The following is a 19,168-nucleotide window of genomic DNA, read 5'->3' on the forward strand; positions in this document are numbered from 1 at the left end:
AGCTACTACTAAATAACATGAAATCAAAATTGATAATCCATCAACTACCTCCAAAGACAAAGATCCACAATGACCAAACCAGAATTTCATAGCACCGGATGAAGAATAACTTGTCCATATTGAGTAGATCCTTACAGTGTGAGTCCGTTAAAGTAATTACCTCTCCTTAGGAATTGTTGGCACCAAAATTTAAATTGTTGATTTATTTGTTGAGATCTGTACCCATAACAATTTTTTCCATTTTATTTATTTGTTGATTTATTTCATATAATTTCTAAAGGCTTCGATTTATTTTATTTTGTCTATGTTATCCTTATATTTGAACTTATTAATTAAAATGGAATACTAGATTCAAATATTGAAAAAGATAATGTGTCTGTTGCAACAGATGACATATTTGTTAGAAATCATCAAATAGATTTAGACATATGTCACAACATATAGACCATCTATTAAAAATTATCAAACAGGTCTTACCACTGTTGCAATAGATAAACTTATATATAAACATCTGCATAAAGCAATAGATGACCAACCTATTGCAACAAATATCTGTTAGAAAAGATAGACTATCTGTTACACGAGTTAGACAATCTGTTGCATTATGAAAATTTCAATTTTCACCAAATATAAAAACTTGTCAAGAAATAAAATTGTCATGGTGTTTGTGTTTCTACATCTTTGTTTTTATACACAGACTCCAAGAATTTTGTTAGTACCCCATAGGACCAGACCTCTTGCGTATTTTCCATAGCGTTGTCACCTAGAAAGGCCATTGGCTCGATCATTTCTATTTCGGTCAGCAAACACTCAATGTGTGTAAGCACGTACGACCCACATGCTATACTAGTTTCTTTTTTTGGAAGGATCATTTCTTTCTTTCGACCTTCAAATTCTCATATTTCATGCAAAACTTTGACTGGAAAATAATCCATCAGTTTACTCTGCCTTAACAAGTTGGGGAACAACTCCAACAGTTGCTGCATGTAGGTGAAAAAAAGGGCCTCGTCGAAGATAGATAAATTGCAGTGATAAACCTTCATCTTTCCTTCACGGAGTAGTATCTCAAGAGCCAAAAAATGTTTGACCTCCTTGTTTATGACTGCAAGAATCCTCTTTACATTGGTCCAGTCCTTGCCATGTGGATATGAACTCTTCTGTCCTCCAAATTTAATCATATATTCATCCTATTCTAATGGAAAAACTAGCAAATCAAATCCCGCGCCATCGGGAGTTGACGCTTGCATAGTGAGCTTATCATACCTATACTTGAAATTATTGTAGAAGTTGAGATCCGTTATCCTATCGGCAGCATTATAAGAATTCAGTATGCTGATTTCCTGACCCTCATGAGGCAGAGAATTTCATAAACATATTGTGTTATAAGAAGACAATTTTTAAATAAGTTAGTAATTTTAATAAGGAAAAATAAAGTGGAAAGATGCAACGAGTGGACCTTCTGTTGTACAGGGTTCTTTGAATCAGTTAATAGATTAACCATCTAATGCAACTTATGGAATAAATTAGTAATCTATTGCATCAAAACCACCATCAGTTACACTAAAATAGCCAGCTATTGAAACAGATGACACATTTGTTGCGTAGCTTCTTCTACATAGAGTAGATTAGAACGCTAGGTTAGGAAAAGTAAACTTACCATATACACGTACCACAGGCACATATCTGTCATCTTTTTGATGTTGTGGGGGGAAAAGGTATTCATGGCGTAGGATTTTACGCATTTCCTGGACTTTATAGTTCTTCTCAAAACAACCTTCTATTTGGCATCATGTTCCAGATATATGTCCACCTTCTTCAACGGTCCCTAAACCTTAACAACTTTTGGAGGAGGAGGATTTGTAATTTTATTTAGTTTCATAATTGGCAGTATATGTCTAATTTCTCTCTTCTTCTTCCTAAACTGTACTATAGGAGTGTAGGGTTCACTCATCATCTTGGATGGTGTGACATGCCTCTTGAATTTTAATTCCTCAATAGCTTCAGCGATAATATCTATTTTCTCACAGAGTTTATCCTATCTGTCCTTGCACTCCTTGCATTTGCAATGAGAACATGAGGGTGAAGAGAGGTGAGAGGGACCACCATAAGGGAGAAAGGGATCGGTGTAAGAGTGAGATAGACCAGTGTAAGGGGTGATTTCAAACATATATATTTTTTCTTTAGCGTCAACATGCTCATCATCACGACTGGCATCAATATCAGTATCATTATGGTCACCACCAAACTCAACAACTCTACTAGCAACACCCCCATAAGAGGCACCTGGATTTGTTGTAGCAGGCTGGTCATGTAGCACCTCAACATTAGGCCCTTGCCTAATTGCTCTTCTTATGGATGTTGCTCTAGCTAATTCCTTCTTTATTAACTCCACTGTTGAGTCTTCTATTATATCAACAAGACCTAGAGTAATAAAAAAAGTCATCCCTATCTCTTGGTGAGTAGGTATGATCCATGGATGCACAATGTAAAAGAAAGGGTAGATACATTTAAATTAAATAATAATTTTCACTCAATTGGGAAATATGTCAACACAGACAACTTATGCAATAGATGATCATTACGGTGCAACATATGAATCATATGTGAAATACATTTACCATCTGTTGTATCAGATTACCCATTTGTTGCATAAGTTGTAGTGGATGGGTAATCTGTTAAAGTCAAGTTAACAGAACTAACGGAAAAAATGGGTAATCTATTGTTAAAAATGACTCATCTGTCGCAATAGATTACTAATCTATTCCACAAAATGGGAAATTTGTTAGGATAAATTACAACAGATTACCAATCTGTTGAAACTTATGAATCATCTGTTTTAATATCTTTAATTGAGTCAAATTATTTTACTTGAAAGAAGACTTACTGCATTATTCAGAGGGTTACAGTGATCAGCCTCCTTAATTCTCGTGTTGCTCTTTGAATCCAACCATCTAAGGATCCTTGGATGAGAAACCTCATACGGATAATTCTTGACCTGATTTCGGAGGGGAGGAATGGCTTTAAATGCCCAAGCCTAAAAAATGTAAAAAGGAAGCAAACAAAAAAAATCATAATAATTATTCAATATAAATTAATGCAAGAGTATATAAAAAGTGATTATATTTACCATAAAAGCACAAGAAAATCCATACAAGGTGATAGTCCTTGGGGATAGCTTTGTCAATAAACATTTGACAGTCAACTTGTAGCAGTCATATCCCCAAGGATAATTGTTGAATTTCTCAGGATCCTTGGCAAGTTCCAAAAAATCATCTTCTATGACTTCGTATATGTCTCTAGCCAATATAACGGAATGGGAAAACCAAACACATAATTTCTCCTTGTAATTCTTTAGTATGACTTTATCCTTGAGATCTTATAACAACTTCATGGCTCTGTAGCCACATCCAGCAATGTCCAACAACCTATCTATTTTTTTCTTGAGTTTGTTACTTTTGGTGGGTGGTCACTTAGATAATGCCTTGCCTTTATTTGATGGGGATGGTTTGGCTGTCCTACTTGCCTTGGACTTTTTGCGAAGTGTTTCCCTGATGAGAGGTTCTTTTGGATGATTGCATCTCAATCCTATCACTATGACAAACTCTTTCATGCCAAAACAAACTGGCATACTGATCTTGGGCGTATTTATAAGTCCAAACACCACTATTTACCCATATATTTACTTGTTTTGAGAATAAAAGTTATGTTAAATATTTTGAATTGTGAGTTAAATTATGTTTCGTGGCTAACCGATGTGATTAGAGATACAGGGTTAATTTTCTATGGATTTAGAAGAAAATGGGATACATATCATGAAGAGGCAAAAGACCATGTGGATTGAAGGCAAAAAACATATGGAGTATTGATGAGAAGAAAGAAGGAAACTGGAGAAAAAAACTAGTGACATGACACAATCTCAATGCATTGCATCAACTGGTTATGTATTGTGCCTTAGCCAGAAATTGAAGAATAAATGCTAGTGTATTGACGCGATGTCAATGCGTCGCGTCGATGTGTGATTTTTGTGCCTTAGAAGAAATTTAAAGAGTAACTTCCAGTGCATTTTTGTGCCTTAGAAGAAATTTAAAGAGTAACTTCCAGTGCATCGATGCGATGTTAACGCGTCGTGTCGATACATAAAGTTTTGACACTTAGCCAAATATTGAGGAGCAAATTCTAGCGACATGATGCAATGTCAACGCATCGCGTTGTGTGGTGAACAAATTTTCTTGATTTTCAAAGATGAATTCCAGTGTAACAATGCAATGTTCACGCGACGCATTGATTGGGTCAATGCAATCAGTGACGCGTCACGTCAAGGGTTCAAATCTAGTGAAATTTTCTCAAGTATAAAAGGAACACGTATTACAAGGACTTTTGGCAAGTATAGCAGCGGCAGAAACACATAAAATTATTTCTTTTAGGGTTCTTAAGATTTCTTTTGAACTTCTTTACTTTAACAATTATTTTGGGTATGATTAATTACTTATTTTTGATGTTTACTTCAAACAAGAGTTTCTAAACACCCTTGTTCTGGGGTTGAGGTCAAGAACATGATTATTCTTTGATATTCTTATTCATAATTTTTTTTGGGATTATCATCTGGGTTGTTCTTAATTTCTTGAGCTTACTATTTTGATGAGTGGCCGCCATTAGAATAAATCTATATTTCTATGTGCATCCTAGAGGAGAATCATAGGATAGAAGAAATTAAGGAGCAAGGTTCTTATCCTTTTATAAAACAAGGGGTTTGAATTAGCATCTAGGATAGGAATATATCTAGAAGACTTGTTTGGTTCAATTGCAACAAGATAAATTTATGAATCTAGAAGAATTATTGTAACTCTGCGGAGTTGTAGTTACAATATTCCATAGATAGAAGATTTGAGGTTGAGAGACCAAGATCGTCGTATAAACCTTACGAATCAACTACCCGATAACCAATTAAACTGTGATAAGAATAGAGAATTGTATGATTGTTCGAGATACCTCAACCCTAGCATCCTCATCCTAATTTATTACAACCGTTGCTTGCTTCTCTCTAGTCACAACTCATTAATTTTTGTTTATTAATTTACATTTTTATTCTTAAATTTACAATCATCTTGATACATTACAACACTCAATACCTAGTTGTCTAAAACTAAAAGTTGGTTAAATTTCTAGTTGTGTAGTCCTCGTGGGAATGATATCTGATTGTCTAAGTCTCAATACTACTTGTACGATCATATGCACTTGCGTGTGCATTTGAGAAGCCACAGTTTTTAGCGCCGTTGCCGGGGATTAGTAAATTGCTTAATTTTTGTTTTTTGATAATAAGTTTATGTGTTAACAACTTGATCTTAGCTGCTGAATTTTTGCTGGTTTAGCTGAATACTGGACTAGCTAGAGATAAAGAGTTGGTAGAGCCTTTTGCAGAACCAAAATTGACTATTCATCAATGGTGAAGAGCTTAATATTTTACTCAAATGGCTGAAATACGAGATCCTAATGTTCTTAATCCTAATGCTTCTATTGATTCAAATGCCAAAAATGTTCCCGCTCTGACTATTCCAGTTGTTCCTGCTCAACCAGCCACCAGACCTATTCGTGAGGTGGGAATCCCACTTACGAACCATGTGACTAATTTGAAAGCCCATGCCAGGAGGTCGATTTGAACGGAAGTAGAATATGATACAATTGTTGAATTCAGCAGGGCAATACCATGGTCTTTCACATGAAGACCTATAGCAGCACATTCAAACTTTCTTGGAAATAAGTGATATGTACATTTCTAAAGGGGTGAATGCTAATTATGTCAGATTGACACTCTTCTCTTTTACTCTAATGGGAGAAACAAAGAGATGGTTACATGCTAAACCACCATTCTCCATCACTTCATGGGAAGGTTACGCTCGAAAGTTCCTTATTTGATTCTTCCTATCGCAGAAGACTGTACATTTGAGGAGTAGGATCTTGAGTTTCAGACAAAAAGATGGAGAAAATCTCTACCAAGCTTGGGAGAGATTTAAAGGCATGCTCAAAAATTGTCCTCATCACCATCAATCGAATGATGTCTTGGTTCACACATTTATAGTAGGCCTTGAGTTTAATACAAAGATTTCCTTAGATTCAGAAGCAGGAGGCCAAGATTTGGAGAAAACTTATGAAGAATTGTATACATTATTGAATCAAATTTTAGAAGGGAATCCTGATTGGCATGCAGACTCAAGGAGCGCTCTCAAGAAGATTGCAGGGGTATTAGAGGTGGATATATTCACTGTATTACAGGCACAGATTGCAGCAATACAAAATCATATGACTACTTAGCTGAACAACCTAAAGTTAGGTGTGACACAACCAGCAGCCGTAATAAATGTAATTCAACAGGTAAATTCTTGGTGAGAAGTTTGCAAAAGTGGTGAGCACACAGTAGATGCATCTTCTATTAATCCAAATTCAGTCAACTATGTTGGGAATGCAAATTATCAAGGTCAACAGAATTTTGGCAACACGTATAATCCCAATTGGAGGAACCATCCCAATTTTTCAAGGGGTGAAAATTAGGTACAGAATGCAAATCAGTACAAGGGACCAGTGTAACCAAATCCATAGCCAGATTAGAACAATCAGGTGACCACTCAGACTAGCAATTTAGAGAAATTAATTAAGCAATTTATGGTTTAATAATCACAGTTTGCAGCAAACATAAAGAATCAACAGGCGTAGTTTGCAGCTGAGCTGAAGATTCAACAATTGCTTACAAGAAATCTAGAGTTGCAGTTGGGTTAAATTATAAGATCATAAAATACAAGGCCATAAGAAGCGTTACCTAGTGATACAGAGGCAAATCCTATGCAGATGAATACAGTTACAACAAAGAGTGGGCTGCAAACTAAGGAGACAATTCAGGAACAGGAAAATCCCATAGTCACGAATGACAATTTGAGAGACAAGGAAGAGAAGAAATTCAAAGAAAAAGAGGCAAATAATGAAATTAATATGGAAAAGAAGACTCTCCCCTTGCCCTTTTCCTCAAAGGGAAATGAGGTAGCAGGAGGAAGCAAGTTATAAGAAGTTCTTAGATCTTCTGAAGTAGGTTCAAGTAAATCTTCCTCTTCTAGACATTCTGCAGAGCGTGCCAAAATATGCGAAATACTTTAAGGATATAGTTGCCAATAACAACCAGTTGAACGAATATGCTACAGTTGCACTCACTCAAGAGTGCATCCAAGATTCAAAATAAATTTCCCATGAAGTTGAAGGATCCAGGTAGTTTCACCTTGCTGATTACCATTAGACAGACTATTTGTACACGTAGATTGTGTGACTTGGGAGCTAGCATACATCTTATGCCCATATCATGGTACCAGAAGATGGGTCTTGGGAGTACCAAACCTACAACTATTATCTTGTAGTTGGCAGATAGATACCTTGCTAGGCTAGATTGCATTATAGAAGATGTGTTAGTGCAAGTAGGATCTTTAAGCTTTTTGGTGGATTTTGTAATTCTAGACTTTGAGGCTGATCCTGTTGTTCCATTTATTTTGGGATGACCCTTCTTAGCAACAGGGCAGTAAATTATTGATGTAGTAGCTGGAAAAATAACAATGCGAGTGCATGATAAAGTAGAAATTTTTTATGTGTACAAAGCATTGAAACTGCTAGCCATATATTAGGAGTTGTCTATAATATTAGTTACTGATCTTGCATCGAATTGACATTTGCTGTTGTCTGATGATACATTAGAGCGAGCTTTGACGGGTTATGATCTTTATGGAGATGTTGAAGCATTTGAATTTGTCTAGGTTATGAATTTGGCAGTGGTTGAGACAAAGAAAGTGTCGTTCGAGCCTTTGAATAGGCCAATTGGTCCATCGCCCAAGGCCTCAATCGAAGAAGATCCTAACTTAGAGCTTAAGGTTCTCTCTCCTCACTTGCAATATGTTTTTCTTGGTGATCAAGATACGCTGCCTATTATTTTATCTGCAGGATTATCAGATGTACAGGTAAAGGAAGCTATAGAAGTTCTAAAGAGGAGAAGGAAGGCGATTGGTTGGCAGATGTCTGATATTATAGGAATTAATATAGCATTTTGCATGCACAACATCTACATAAAATAGGGTTACAGACCTAAAGTGTAGCAGTAAAGAAGGTTGAACCCTGTGATAAAAGAGGTGGTCAGAAAGAAAGTGATCAAGTGGGTAGATATAGGTATTGTCTATCCAATTTTTGATAGCAAATGGGTGAGTTTGGTGCACTGTGTAACAAATATGAGAGGAATGACTGTAGTGACTAATGATGATAATGACTTGATCCCCACATGCTCAGTGATCGGCTGGAGGATCTGTATTGATTATCGGATGTTAAATGAAGCAACTCGTAAAGATCACTATCCAATTCTATTCATTGACCAAATATTGGATTGATTGGTGGGGCAAGAGTATTATTGTTTTCTGGATGGGTACTCCAGCTATAATCAGATAATCATAGCACCGGAAGACTAGTAAAAGACAATTTTCACTTATCCATATAGTACATATGCATTTAGATGCATGCCATTCGGCTTATGCAATGCACTTTCTATATTTTAGAGATGTATGATGGTGATATTCTCCGACATGGTGGAAGAATTTTGTAGAGGTATTCATGGATGATTTCTCTGTGTATGGTAATTCTTTTGAAATGTACTTGCAGAATCTTGACAGAGTCCTAGCTCGATGCGAAGAAACAAACTTGGTGCTAAATTGAGAAAAGTGCCACTTTATGGTTAAGGAAGAAATTATCCTAGGCCATAAAGTTTCATGCAAAGGACTCGAAGTGGACAAGGAGAAGGTTGAAGTGATTGAAAAGTTGCCTCATCTAGTCATAGTCAAAAGAGTACAGAACTTTCTGGGACATCCAGGGTTCTTTAGACAATTCATTCAAGTATTCTCAAAGATTGCAATCCCTATATGCAAATTGTTAGAGAAAGAAGCCAAGTTCAAATTTGGGGCTGATTGCAATGCAGCTTTTGAAAAACTCAAGAAGAAGTTGACTGAGACACCTATTCTGATCGTACCAGATTGGGAGTTACCTTTTTAGCTGATATGTGATGCTAGTGATATTACTGTGGGAGTAGTTTTGGGTCATAGAAGAGATAAGGTATTTTGCTCGATCTACTATGCTAGCAAGGTGTTTAATAATGCTCAGGTTAACTATAAAGTGACAGAGAAAGAGATGTTAGTAGTGGTGTATGCAATTGACAATGTTTAGATCTTACTTTATTGGCACTAAGGTCATAATTCATACTGACCATGTTCCATTAAGTATCTAGTGAACAAAAAGGATGCAAAACCATAACTGATTAGGTGGATTCTGCTACTACAAGAATTCGATCTTAAGGTGCGAGATAGGAAAGGAGCTAAAAATCAAGTTGCTGTCTACTTATCATGGCTGGAAAATCGAGACCATATAGTTGATAACTCTCTTAGTAGTCAGGAAGAGTTCCCTGATGAAAAGTTGTTGTCTTTAGATGCAGTTGAGTTCCCATGGTATGCTGATATTTTGAATTTGATAGCTTGCCCTCCTAATTCCACCATACCACAAAAGAAGAAATTACTCTATGATTCTCGTGCCTACATTTGGGACAAACCGTATCTCTTCAAGCAGGGTCCAGATAGAGTCATTCGTAGGTGTATCCTAGAGGCTGAATTTTTAAAGGTACTACAATATTGCCACTCATCTCCATATGGTGGACATCATGGGGGTGTGAGGACTACGAGAAAAGTACTGCAATCAGGTTTTTTCTAGCCTACACTATTTATAGATGCAGTTTCTTTCGTAAAGAATTGTGATTAATGTCAAAGGTTGGGTACCATATCTAGGCGTCATGAAATTCTCCTCAATAATATTTTTAAAGTTAAAGTCTTTGATGTTTGGGGGATTGATTTCATGGTCCCATTTCCATCTTTAAAAGACAATTTGTACATTCTTGTAGCAGTTGACTATGTCTCTAAATGGGTGGAAGCTGTGGTGAGTCTGAATAATGATGCAAGAGTGGTTCTTTAATTTGTGAAGAAGAATATATTTTCCAGATTTGGTACATCAAGAGTAATAATCAGCAACGGAGGTACGCATTTCATTAACACTTTGTTCAAAAATCTTCTTGCTAAATATGGTGTTAGGCACAAGGTTGCCACTACATACTATCCCCAAACTTGTGGACAGGTTAAGGTGTCCAATCAGGAGATTAAGCAAATACTTCAGAAGACCATGAATGGGCAAAGAAAAGATTGGGCAGAGAAGCTAGATGATGCACTTTGGTCCTACCAAACAACTTACAAGATGCCCATTGGGACATCTCTATATCACTTAGTGTACGGTATTGGGCTGTGAGAAAGCTGAATTTTGAGATGAATGATGTGGGAGAGAAATAGTTATAACAGTTGAATGAGATTGATGAGTTTAGGATTCATGCCTACGAAAATGCCAAGTTATACAAGGAGAAGACCAAAAGATGGCATGATAAGCAAATTCAGGAGAGAGTATTTGAACCCGGACAACTTATTTTGTTGTTCAATTCAAGGCGTAAGTTGTTTCCAGGAAAATTGCGATCAAAATAGTCTAACCTTTTGAGGTGGGGCGTATGACACCCCATGGAGCTATGGAGTTGTGGAATAAAGAGAAGACTAAGAAGTTTCTGGTGAATGGATAGCGTGTAAAGCACTATTGGGTGGATCATCCGAATAAACACAAGGAATCTATCACTTTTGCTAATGAGTAATGATAAGCTGAGTCGTGCCACGACATAAAATATGGCGCTATGTGGGAGGCAACCCACAAATGTAACGTAATAGGCAGTTTAATTTTTAGTAGTTGAAGAAAATAAGAAAAATACAAAAAAATGAGTCGTGCCACGACCGAAAATAATGCATTTGGTGGGAGGCAACCCATTTTTGCTTACGTAATTTTGTTGCTTTTGATTGATGTGTAGGAATGAGAAATTTGGTGGAGATAGAGAAGAAGAGAAGATGGTGAACATGGGCCTTCGATTAAGTAAATAGCTATTAAGTGGTGAAAAAAGGTAAGGGGTAAGAAAAGATGCTTAAAAATTTGAGAAATTTGGCCTTAGAAAATTTTTTGGATGTAATTTCCAAAGAATCGACGCTAACTCGGTGCGTCGCATCAATGGGCATAAATTCCACACTTAGAAAAAATTTTCAAGGCTATTTCTAGAGAGTCGACGTGATTAGCGTCGCGCTGCATCGTTTGTCATGCAGTAAACACTTAGACTCAATATTTGATATAATTTCCAGAAAAGCGATGCATACTTGATGCGTCGCGCTGCCTGCAACCATCGGTAAAAAAATGTTAAACCTAATTTACCCCCCTATAAATACTACACATACCATTTTCAACCACCCCCTCACCTAACCCTAGTTACGCCGCCCTCTTTTCCCTAAAACCCTAAATTGCTCCCTTAGTCAATTCTTGTCAAACTATAATAAAGTTTCAACTTCATCTTCCTTTCTCAACCAAGAACAGGTAAGTTTTAATTATATTTTGAGTTTAAGTTTTATGAATCCATGTGCTTCAATATTGCTATAAGTTGTGTAATCTGAAACTTCGTATGAATTAAAATTTCAATCTTAAAAGTTCTTGTTTAGCTAAATTCAATCTACTTTGAATGTTAATTGTTAAAATTGGGTGAGAATATTTGGAGGTAAGGATGATATACTGTTGTTGTAGTTTGGTAGATTTGGGGAGTAAATGTGTACTGAAATGCAAATCATGGTTCAATTGACGTGGTACCTCTATGGGTGAGATGTAAATTAATTGTCTAATGAGTTGAATTTTAGGTTGAGTTTGATGCTCATTATATGATGGAATCTAAGTGTGGGGTGGATGTTGATCCAACACCACTTTAGTGGTAGCCATAATACACTAAATTGAGAGTAATTGACTGTGTTTAGGCTAGAACATATCGAAGGCAAGTTTGCACTAGAATTGAAGAGTGGTAATGTATAATGAAGGACGATGCATTCGTAGAACGACTTGTTTAGCCTTTAAGCCATGTAATGAAACTGTGCAACTCTAAGATGTCTATGTGTGTTAATGTTGGATAACTGATTGTTGGACTTGTGAAATAAATAGTGGAATTCTGAGTACCTTGATTCACCGATTTATAAACTTATGCTAGTAATTAAATGTGGGGTGAATTCCACACTTAATGGTTGCTAGTTTATAAGGTTTTGTTTTGATGAATTTTTAGGCTGATATGTTGAACAAGTAATATGTCTAGCAATGGAAAGAATATAGCTGGTATATCTGGGTCTATGCACAAGAGGAGCTGGCAAGCTGATCGTGCGCCTGTGACACCACTTGTTCCCAGGGGGCACCGTAGGTTCAGAACAAAAGTTATAGCAGAAGCGGGTAGAAAATGGTACTTACAGCACAAGGAATCCAAATATTCAGTGGATCCGTATATCAATAGGAGGGGTTTGATGAAGGAATATCCTTCAATGGTGAGAAAGATAGAGGCTCAAAACATTGATTTCTTATTTGAGCAGCCAAGAGAATGCAATTTGAGCCTGGTAAGGGAATTTTATGCTAACTAGAACCGAGAGAGTCTGAAGTTAAGGTGCGTGGTCAGACGATCACTTTTACGACAGACACTGTTAATGAGTTGTTAGGTGCATATGCACCCTATGATGATCTTGAACCACTGAAGAGGATGATAATCAAACCTCTATATTAACATAGACATCACCTTATGTGAGGCACTCAATTTATGATGAGGTGGATTCACCACAAAGAGGGAGGTATGCATGTTTCACTTCCATTTGCACATTTGAATAGAGGGCCCCATTTATAGGCTAGAATTATTTATGCTTATCTGATTCATGGGATGCATAAGAAGGAGGTAACCCATGATAGAGTATATTTAATTTATACCTTCATGCATGATGATGTGGACATCAATGTGGGTCCATTATTTTCTCAGCGATGAGGAAGGCCCGGTTCTTAGTGGGTCGTAGATATGGATTTGGTTGATTGCTGGCCAAATTTTTGAAGCAATAGGGTGTGCCTAAAGAGAATGTAGATTATTTACTGCCTGTGGGTGACATGACACTTGATATTTCTCGCACCAAAGGGCCTTTTCCTCATGGTACGAATTTGACTATGCTCGAGCATCAAGCTTGAAATGACGAAATTATGCCCAGGATGTACGGGTTTACTAGTTTGCTGCTGAGGACTTTGGGACGAGCAGTCACCCAATAGGAAATTTGTGTAGTAGAGCTGGAATATCCATTAGGGAGTCATGCGAAGACCATGTTGCGGATAGTTGATGATTTTGATGAGCCCATGGATGATGATGTCCATACCGATGAGGAGAAGTGCATAGCATATTCTGACGATGAGTCCGAGGAGGAGGAGCAATCTGATGATGATGACTTTGGTGGCAAGTTTGATGATGGAAATGATGCTGATGCCAATGACGTGATATCCATGGTGACATTTGATTATATAGGGAGTACTATGCCACTATGCCTTATTGCTAGCACTGGGATAGTGCTCGGCTTAAGTGTGGGGTGGTTGGTCTTTATTCATTTATATCTTCATCTCATCTCTTTTAATTTACCATCTTTGAACAATGTTGGTTTGTGGTTGTGTTGGACAAACAATTATCATCCCTTTTATGTTTTTGGAGAATTTGTAAGTTGACAAGTATTACCTATTTTGGCAAGATTTTATTTTTGTCTATGAGACTTACAATATTTTATTTTTTTTACCCTTTGTGGTATAATTTCAGATTATAGTAATTATGTGTTCCCTTTTTGGCAAATTTTGTTATGCAATCGTCTTAGTTAGTGCCTTCCCTTATGATTGATGGATGACAACCTTCTTAAGGGGAGTGCGTTGTTACAAGCTGAGAAAGTAGTAAGATCCCTATTGCAACCTTTAAGAAATGTTAGTGTTGGGAAACTTTTTTGTTTTTAAATATGAAAACTCAACAGTTTTAGTTGATTTGATTGACTTAATATTGAATTTGATAAGGTTCAAAAATCGGAGACCTTAAGGATCCCACTTGATTCTTAGCATGCACCGAGTGTATGAGAAATTGTTTATCGTCTGCATGTGTGGGAATGACTAGAACTTCTCCGGTGTGTTTACAAAGTGAAATAAAGGGTGTTGGGAGTAGGAAGTGATTTACGCATGTAAGATCCCATAAATTTTCATACTCGTTAGAGCTTTTAAAGTATGCCAAGAGAGGCTTAACACTTAGAAAATTTGGTTAAGTGTTGGAATTTCTTCATTACATAAGTGTAATACCCTATGTATTTCTAAGCTAGAAAATGAACCATTGTTCCTATGTATGAAACCTCCTATCCTGTGATTCATATTTGAGTACATGACTTACAATGAGTATCCTAGTAATAAGAGAGCTTGTGATGTATTAAGCGTGTTTATAAGAGTCACTTAGAGTAAGGCAAGCTAAGAGCTTTCGAATCCATCAAGTTTTAGTGTTTTATTTCACAAGGGTCATCTTTGAACAAGCATAACTTTCTGTATATGTGGTTTTACGGCAGATTAAACCCTCCAAATTGTGGAGAATCGAATTAGCTTTCCATTGATACCAATTTCTCCAAAATCCAACACCCGAGCAAGAAATTATGGCTTTGCAAAGTGAAGTGTGTCGCCTAACAAATCGCCTAAGGCTACTGGTTTAGGTATGCTATAAGGTGTCGACGCACAAACTAACTTATGCCATAAAGTGTGTGACGCACAACCTAATTTAGGTGATAAGGTGTACACCGCATAACCTAGCTTATATGATGAGGTGTGCGCCACATACCTTATGGTCCAAGTGACGTAAACACTTCATTTTGACCTAGATCAAGGGTGTTGAAGTCATTTCACACCCCTAAACCATCCCTAATCACTTCAAAAACATTTTGTGAGATATTAAATGAACAAAATCCTCTCTTTAAACCCTAAGTAATCAGTAACTCAAAATCTCTCCTCCGTTATCAAGAACAAGCCTAAGGATTTCTTCAAGAACCTTCAAGAAAGAGTCTTCTAGGTATGCAAATGTTGATTCTTGGGTTCTTTTCACCCAAGAATTTCAAGAATCCCTTTTTAAATTCAAAGATTATGATTTTTATGAGTTTTCATGATTTATGTGAATTGAATTTCATGTTCTAATTATTGTTGAGATATAATTTATGCTTTAAAATACAAGTTGCAAGCTTTGATCTTGATTCAAGTTGAATGGCATTATGTCCATGTTAAATCCCTAAAGGTGCATGTTGATTGATGTATTTATGATAATTTGGTGTAGAAATTGTTGAATAACCGAATCATGCACCTCATATGTTTGATAACATGCTTATGTGAAGGAATTAGAGCAATTATAGCATGTTGACTAGAAATCCCCAATTGTGTGTAAGTTCATGCGTGCCAAGTGTTTGTTGAAAAACCTTAGTGAATCAATTGTGACATGTTAGCATGAAATCCCCCAATTATGTTCTCTTCAATGCATGTTAAGTGTTTGTTGTAAGACCTTGTTGAATGGAGTATGAGCCAATAGCATGTCTCCCTAAACTATCACATGTTTATGATTTTTCAAGTGCTTGAAGAGATGCTTTAATGATTGTAATGGTAAATGAAAGTCCATGCTTATGATTATTTAAGATGGTTATATTTTACTTTTATGTTATCGAGTCTTGGGGGTATTTACACCCAAAAATCTAGCTGTAAGTTTAGAGCCCGTGTCAGTTTTCACGATAATCTCAGTCAAGGGACGATTCTTAGAACTCAGTCAGTTACAGAATTCAGTACTCTCAGATAGTTGCAGAACTTAAGAAATCTCAGTAATCTAAGAATCAATAGTATTCCAGCTTCAGTTCAGTACTTATCTCAGATCTTTGTAGTATTCAAGTATCCAGTTCAGACCTTAGTAGCATTAAAGTAATCAATTCAGAACTTAACAACATTCAGTTAGATAACAAACTTCAGTAGTATTTCGTCAGTCTCTGGAACCAAGTGAGATCAGCTAGATCAGTCAAGTAACATGATCAGTAACAGATTCAATTCAGTCAAGTACAGTTTAAAAAAAAGAATTAGTTTAGTGTCTTTCAGTTAGGAGTATGATTCAGCACCGAGCGAACCTAGGGATAGGGGCTCACTCGTTAGAGAGGACTAAGATCCCTAGGAGAAATCCCTAAGTTCTAGAACTATGTAGACAGTGTAGGTATGAGATGCCACCCATTAGATAGGATTGGCATACTCAGGGATCACCCGTTAGATAGGATGATCTCAGGGGTCACCCATTGCTAGGACTGACTCCACAAAAGTAAAGTTGTCTTTACCCGTGGAACGATACTGACACCCTTCCAGATGGGATTACAGGTTGGACACCATAAGTTAAGTTTCTAGGCATATCAGTTAGATGACTACTTACCACTATTTTAGTTTCAGAATCAGTCTCAGTAAAAAATTTTAGTTTGGTAGTACAGATTCAGTACTGTTAGATACAGTCGATCATTCTTAATATTAACAGATTCAGGGATCACCTGCTAGATAGGAATGATATATGATTTAGCCAAATAGTATCAGTATCATTAGATTTACAGATCACCCGCTAGATAGGACTGATCTTGGACTAAGTCAAATAATCTTCATTATCAGTATATTCAGAGATCACTCGCTAGATAGGACTGATCTCAAATTCAGTTAAAAATTCTCATTATAATAAAATTCAGAGATCACCCACTATATAAGATCGATCTCAACCTCAGTATTCAGTTATTAATATCAGTAGATTCAGTTATTCAGTATCTCAGTATTAGTAGTGAGTTCAAACATTAGTAAAGTAGTATCCGAGTCTCAGTATTCAGTGTCTCGATGATTTCAGTTATGGTTTGTGCATTCATGCATATGTTCTCATTCAGTATTCTCATGATTATTCAGTTAAGTAATTGTTCATGCATAAGCCCTTGCATTTAGCCTTACCGCATTTTGCATACATAGTGCATTCCCATGTACTAGCGCATTTGTGCTATGGTGTTTTACTTTACACCATAGGTTCAGAAGCACGAGATCTAGAGCACCCTTTGCAGCTCAGTTTCTGTCTGCAGCAGCAGACCTAGCGGTGAATCCTTATCATTCCAGGATGGTTCTTATTTTATTTTATTACCAATTTCAGTATTTCAGTAGTTGGAGTTTGTTGGGGACATATCCCATCAACTCCACAGTTCGGACAGTTTAGAAGCTTTCAGAATACAAAGTTTTCAGACTATTTATCCAGACAGATATTTAGTTTTGATATTGTTAAACTTTATTCAGTTGTATTTTAAGTATTTGAACCTTATGGAAAGTTTCCGCCAGTTTTCTGTATTTATTTTAGAATATTATGCAGTGCTCAGTTACAGATATCAAAAAGGGTTAGCTTGTGGTCCCTTGGGGTCATGATCACCGTGTAGTATCCAGGGCTCAGAATCCAGGGCGTTACAAGGCATTTGTTTGTTAACCAAATTTTAAGGACTATATTTGCCTACCCTTATGCATATTCATAGTCAGCCTCGTTGAGCCTATAGCCTGATTTTATTGGTAGCCTCATATGTAGCTGAATCCTTTTCTTTGATAAGACCTTAATTTGATCCATATTTCCTAAGCACTTTAATATTGAAATAAGGGGGAATTTGAAGTACAAAGAATGGAAAAGGGTGAAAGTGAAGCTCTAAGAGAAGTAATTTACACACTTAAATTCAAAGGTTAGGAGTTAGAAAATAATTTTTGATAAAAATTTCAGTTATTGTTACCCGGTTATTGCGTTACAATGAACCTGTTTTGGCCTTGGTCCGTTAAGGACAATGTGTACCTCAATTAAGGCAAATTACTTAGGTTGAGGGTGGCTAATATAAGGGTGCGTGATGAGAATTGGGATGTGAAGAAAATATGAAACGTGAAAGAAAATACTCCTACCAAAGTGTGATAATGTGCTTAGAAAGATCTGGGTGAACCAAGGGATGTGTAAAAAGAATGGGCAAGAAAAAAAGTTAGGTTGACAGAATATGATTTTGATTAAAGGGAGTTATGTATTTAAGTGATTAGGGAGATTAGTCACTATTTCCAAAATATTTCCTACTCATCCCTTAGCCTACATTACAACCATAAAAAGACCTATTTGATCCTACATTGTAACATTCGACTACTAGTGGAGTAATACACTAAGGGCAAGCCTATGGTTCATCTCCTAATATATATGAATTCTTCGTTGAGAGCTAGTGTTTGAATTTTCATATTCCTATTCTGATTAAGAGTGTTAAATTGTTAGTGATATGGAAAAATTTTCTTGTTCTGAGGGTGCACGCGGATGAAAGTTCAGATTACTAATTGAGTTTTCTGATTTCGTGCCTATATTAAATTTTCCAATAAATTGAATGTCACTTTTGGGATAGTAAGATGTGAAATAAAGGTTCATGTGCCCAACACTAGCATCATTCTTAGGTTTCAATTAAAGATTTGATGATTGTGTTGCTTGAAGTTGTTCGCGGACGAACAAGGTTTTAAGTGTGGGGTGGTGATCTTGGGTGTATTTATATGTCCAAACACCACTATTTACCCATATTTGGACTTGTTTTGAGAATAAAAAGTGTGCCAAATATATGGAATCATAAGTTAAATTATGTTTTGTGGCTAACTGATATGATTAGAGATACAGGGTTAATTTTCTACGAATTTAGAACAAAATGGGATACATATCATGAAGAGGCGAAAGACTATGTGGATTGAAGGCCAAAAACATATGGAGGATTGATCAGAAGAAAGAAAGAAATAGGAGAAAAATACTAGTGACACGAAGCAATCTCAACGCGCCGCATCGACTGGTGATATATTGTGCCTTAGCTAGAAATTGAAGAACAAATTCCAGTGCATCAACGGGATGTCAACGCGTCGCGTCGATGTGTGATTTTTGTGCCTTAGAAGAAATTTCAAGAGCAACTTCCAGTGCATCAACGTGATGTCAACGCATCGTGTCGATACTTAAAGTTTTGACACTTAGCCAAATGTTGAAGAGCAAATTCCAGTGACACGACATGATGTCAACGCGTCCCGTCGTGTGGTGAAGAAATTGACTTTTCTTGATTTTCAAAGATGAATTGTAGTGTAACAACGTGATGTTGACTCGATGTGTTGGTTG

General features: G+C 36.5%; 1 non-coding gene across 1 annotated transcript; it reads right to left on the reverse strand.

The window, feature by feature from the left end:
- Nucleotides 1–5,937: 5,937 nt before the first annotated feature.
- On the reverse strand, nt 5,938–6,044 carry LOC124892703. The gene has a single exon (XR_007050390.1). It is a non-coding gene; the product is annotated as a small nucleolar RNA R71 (small nucleolar RNA).
- Between the last annotated feature and the right edge of the window lie 13,124 nt (nt 6,045–19,168).

Source organism: Capsicum annuum, chromosome 1 (genome assembly GCF_002878395.1).
Source record: "Capsicum annuum cultivar UCD-10X-F1 chromosome 1, UCD10Xv1.1, whole genome shotgun sequence".
In the NCBI taxonomy this organism is placed as follows: Eukaryota; Viridiplantae; Streptophyta; class Magnoliopsida; order Solanales; family Solanaceae; genus Capsicum; species Capsicum annuum.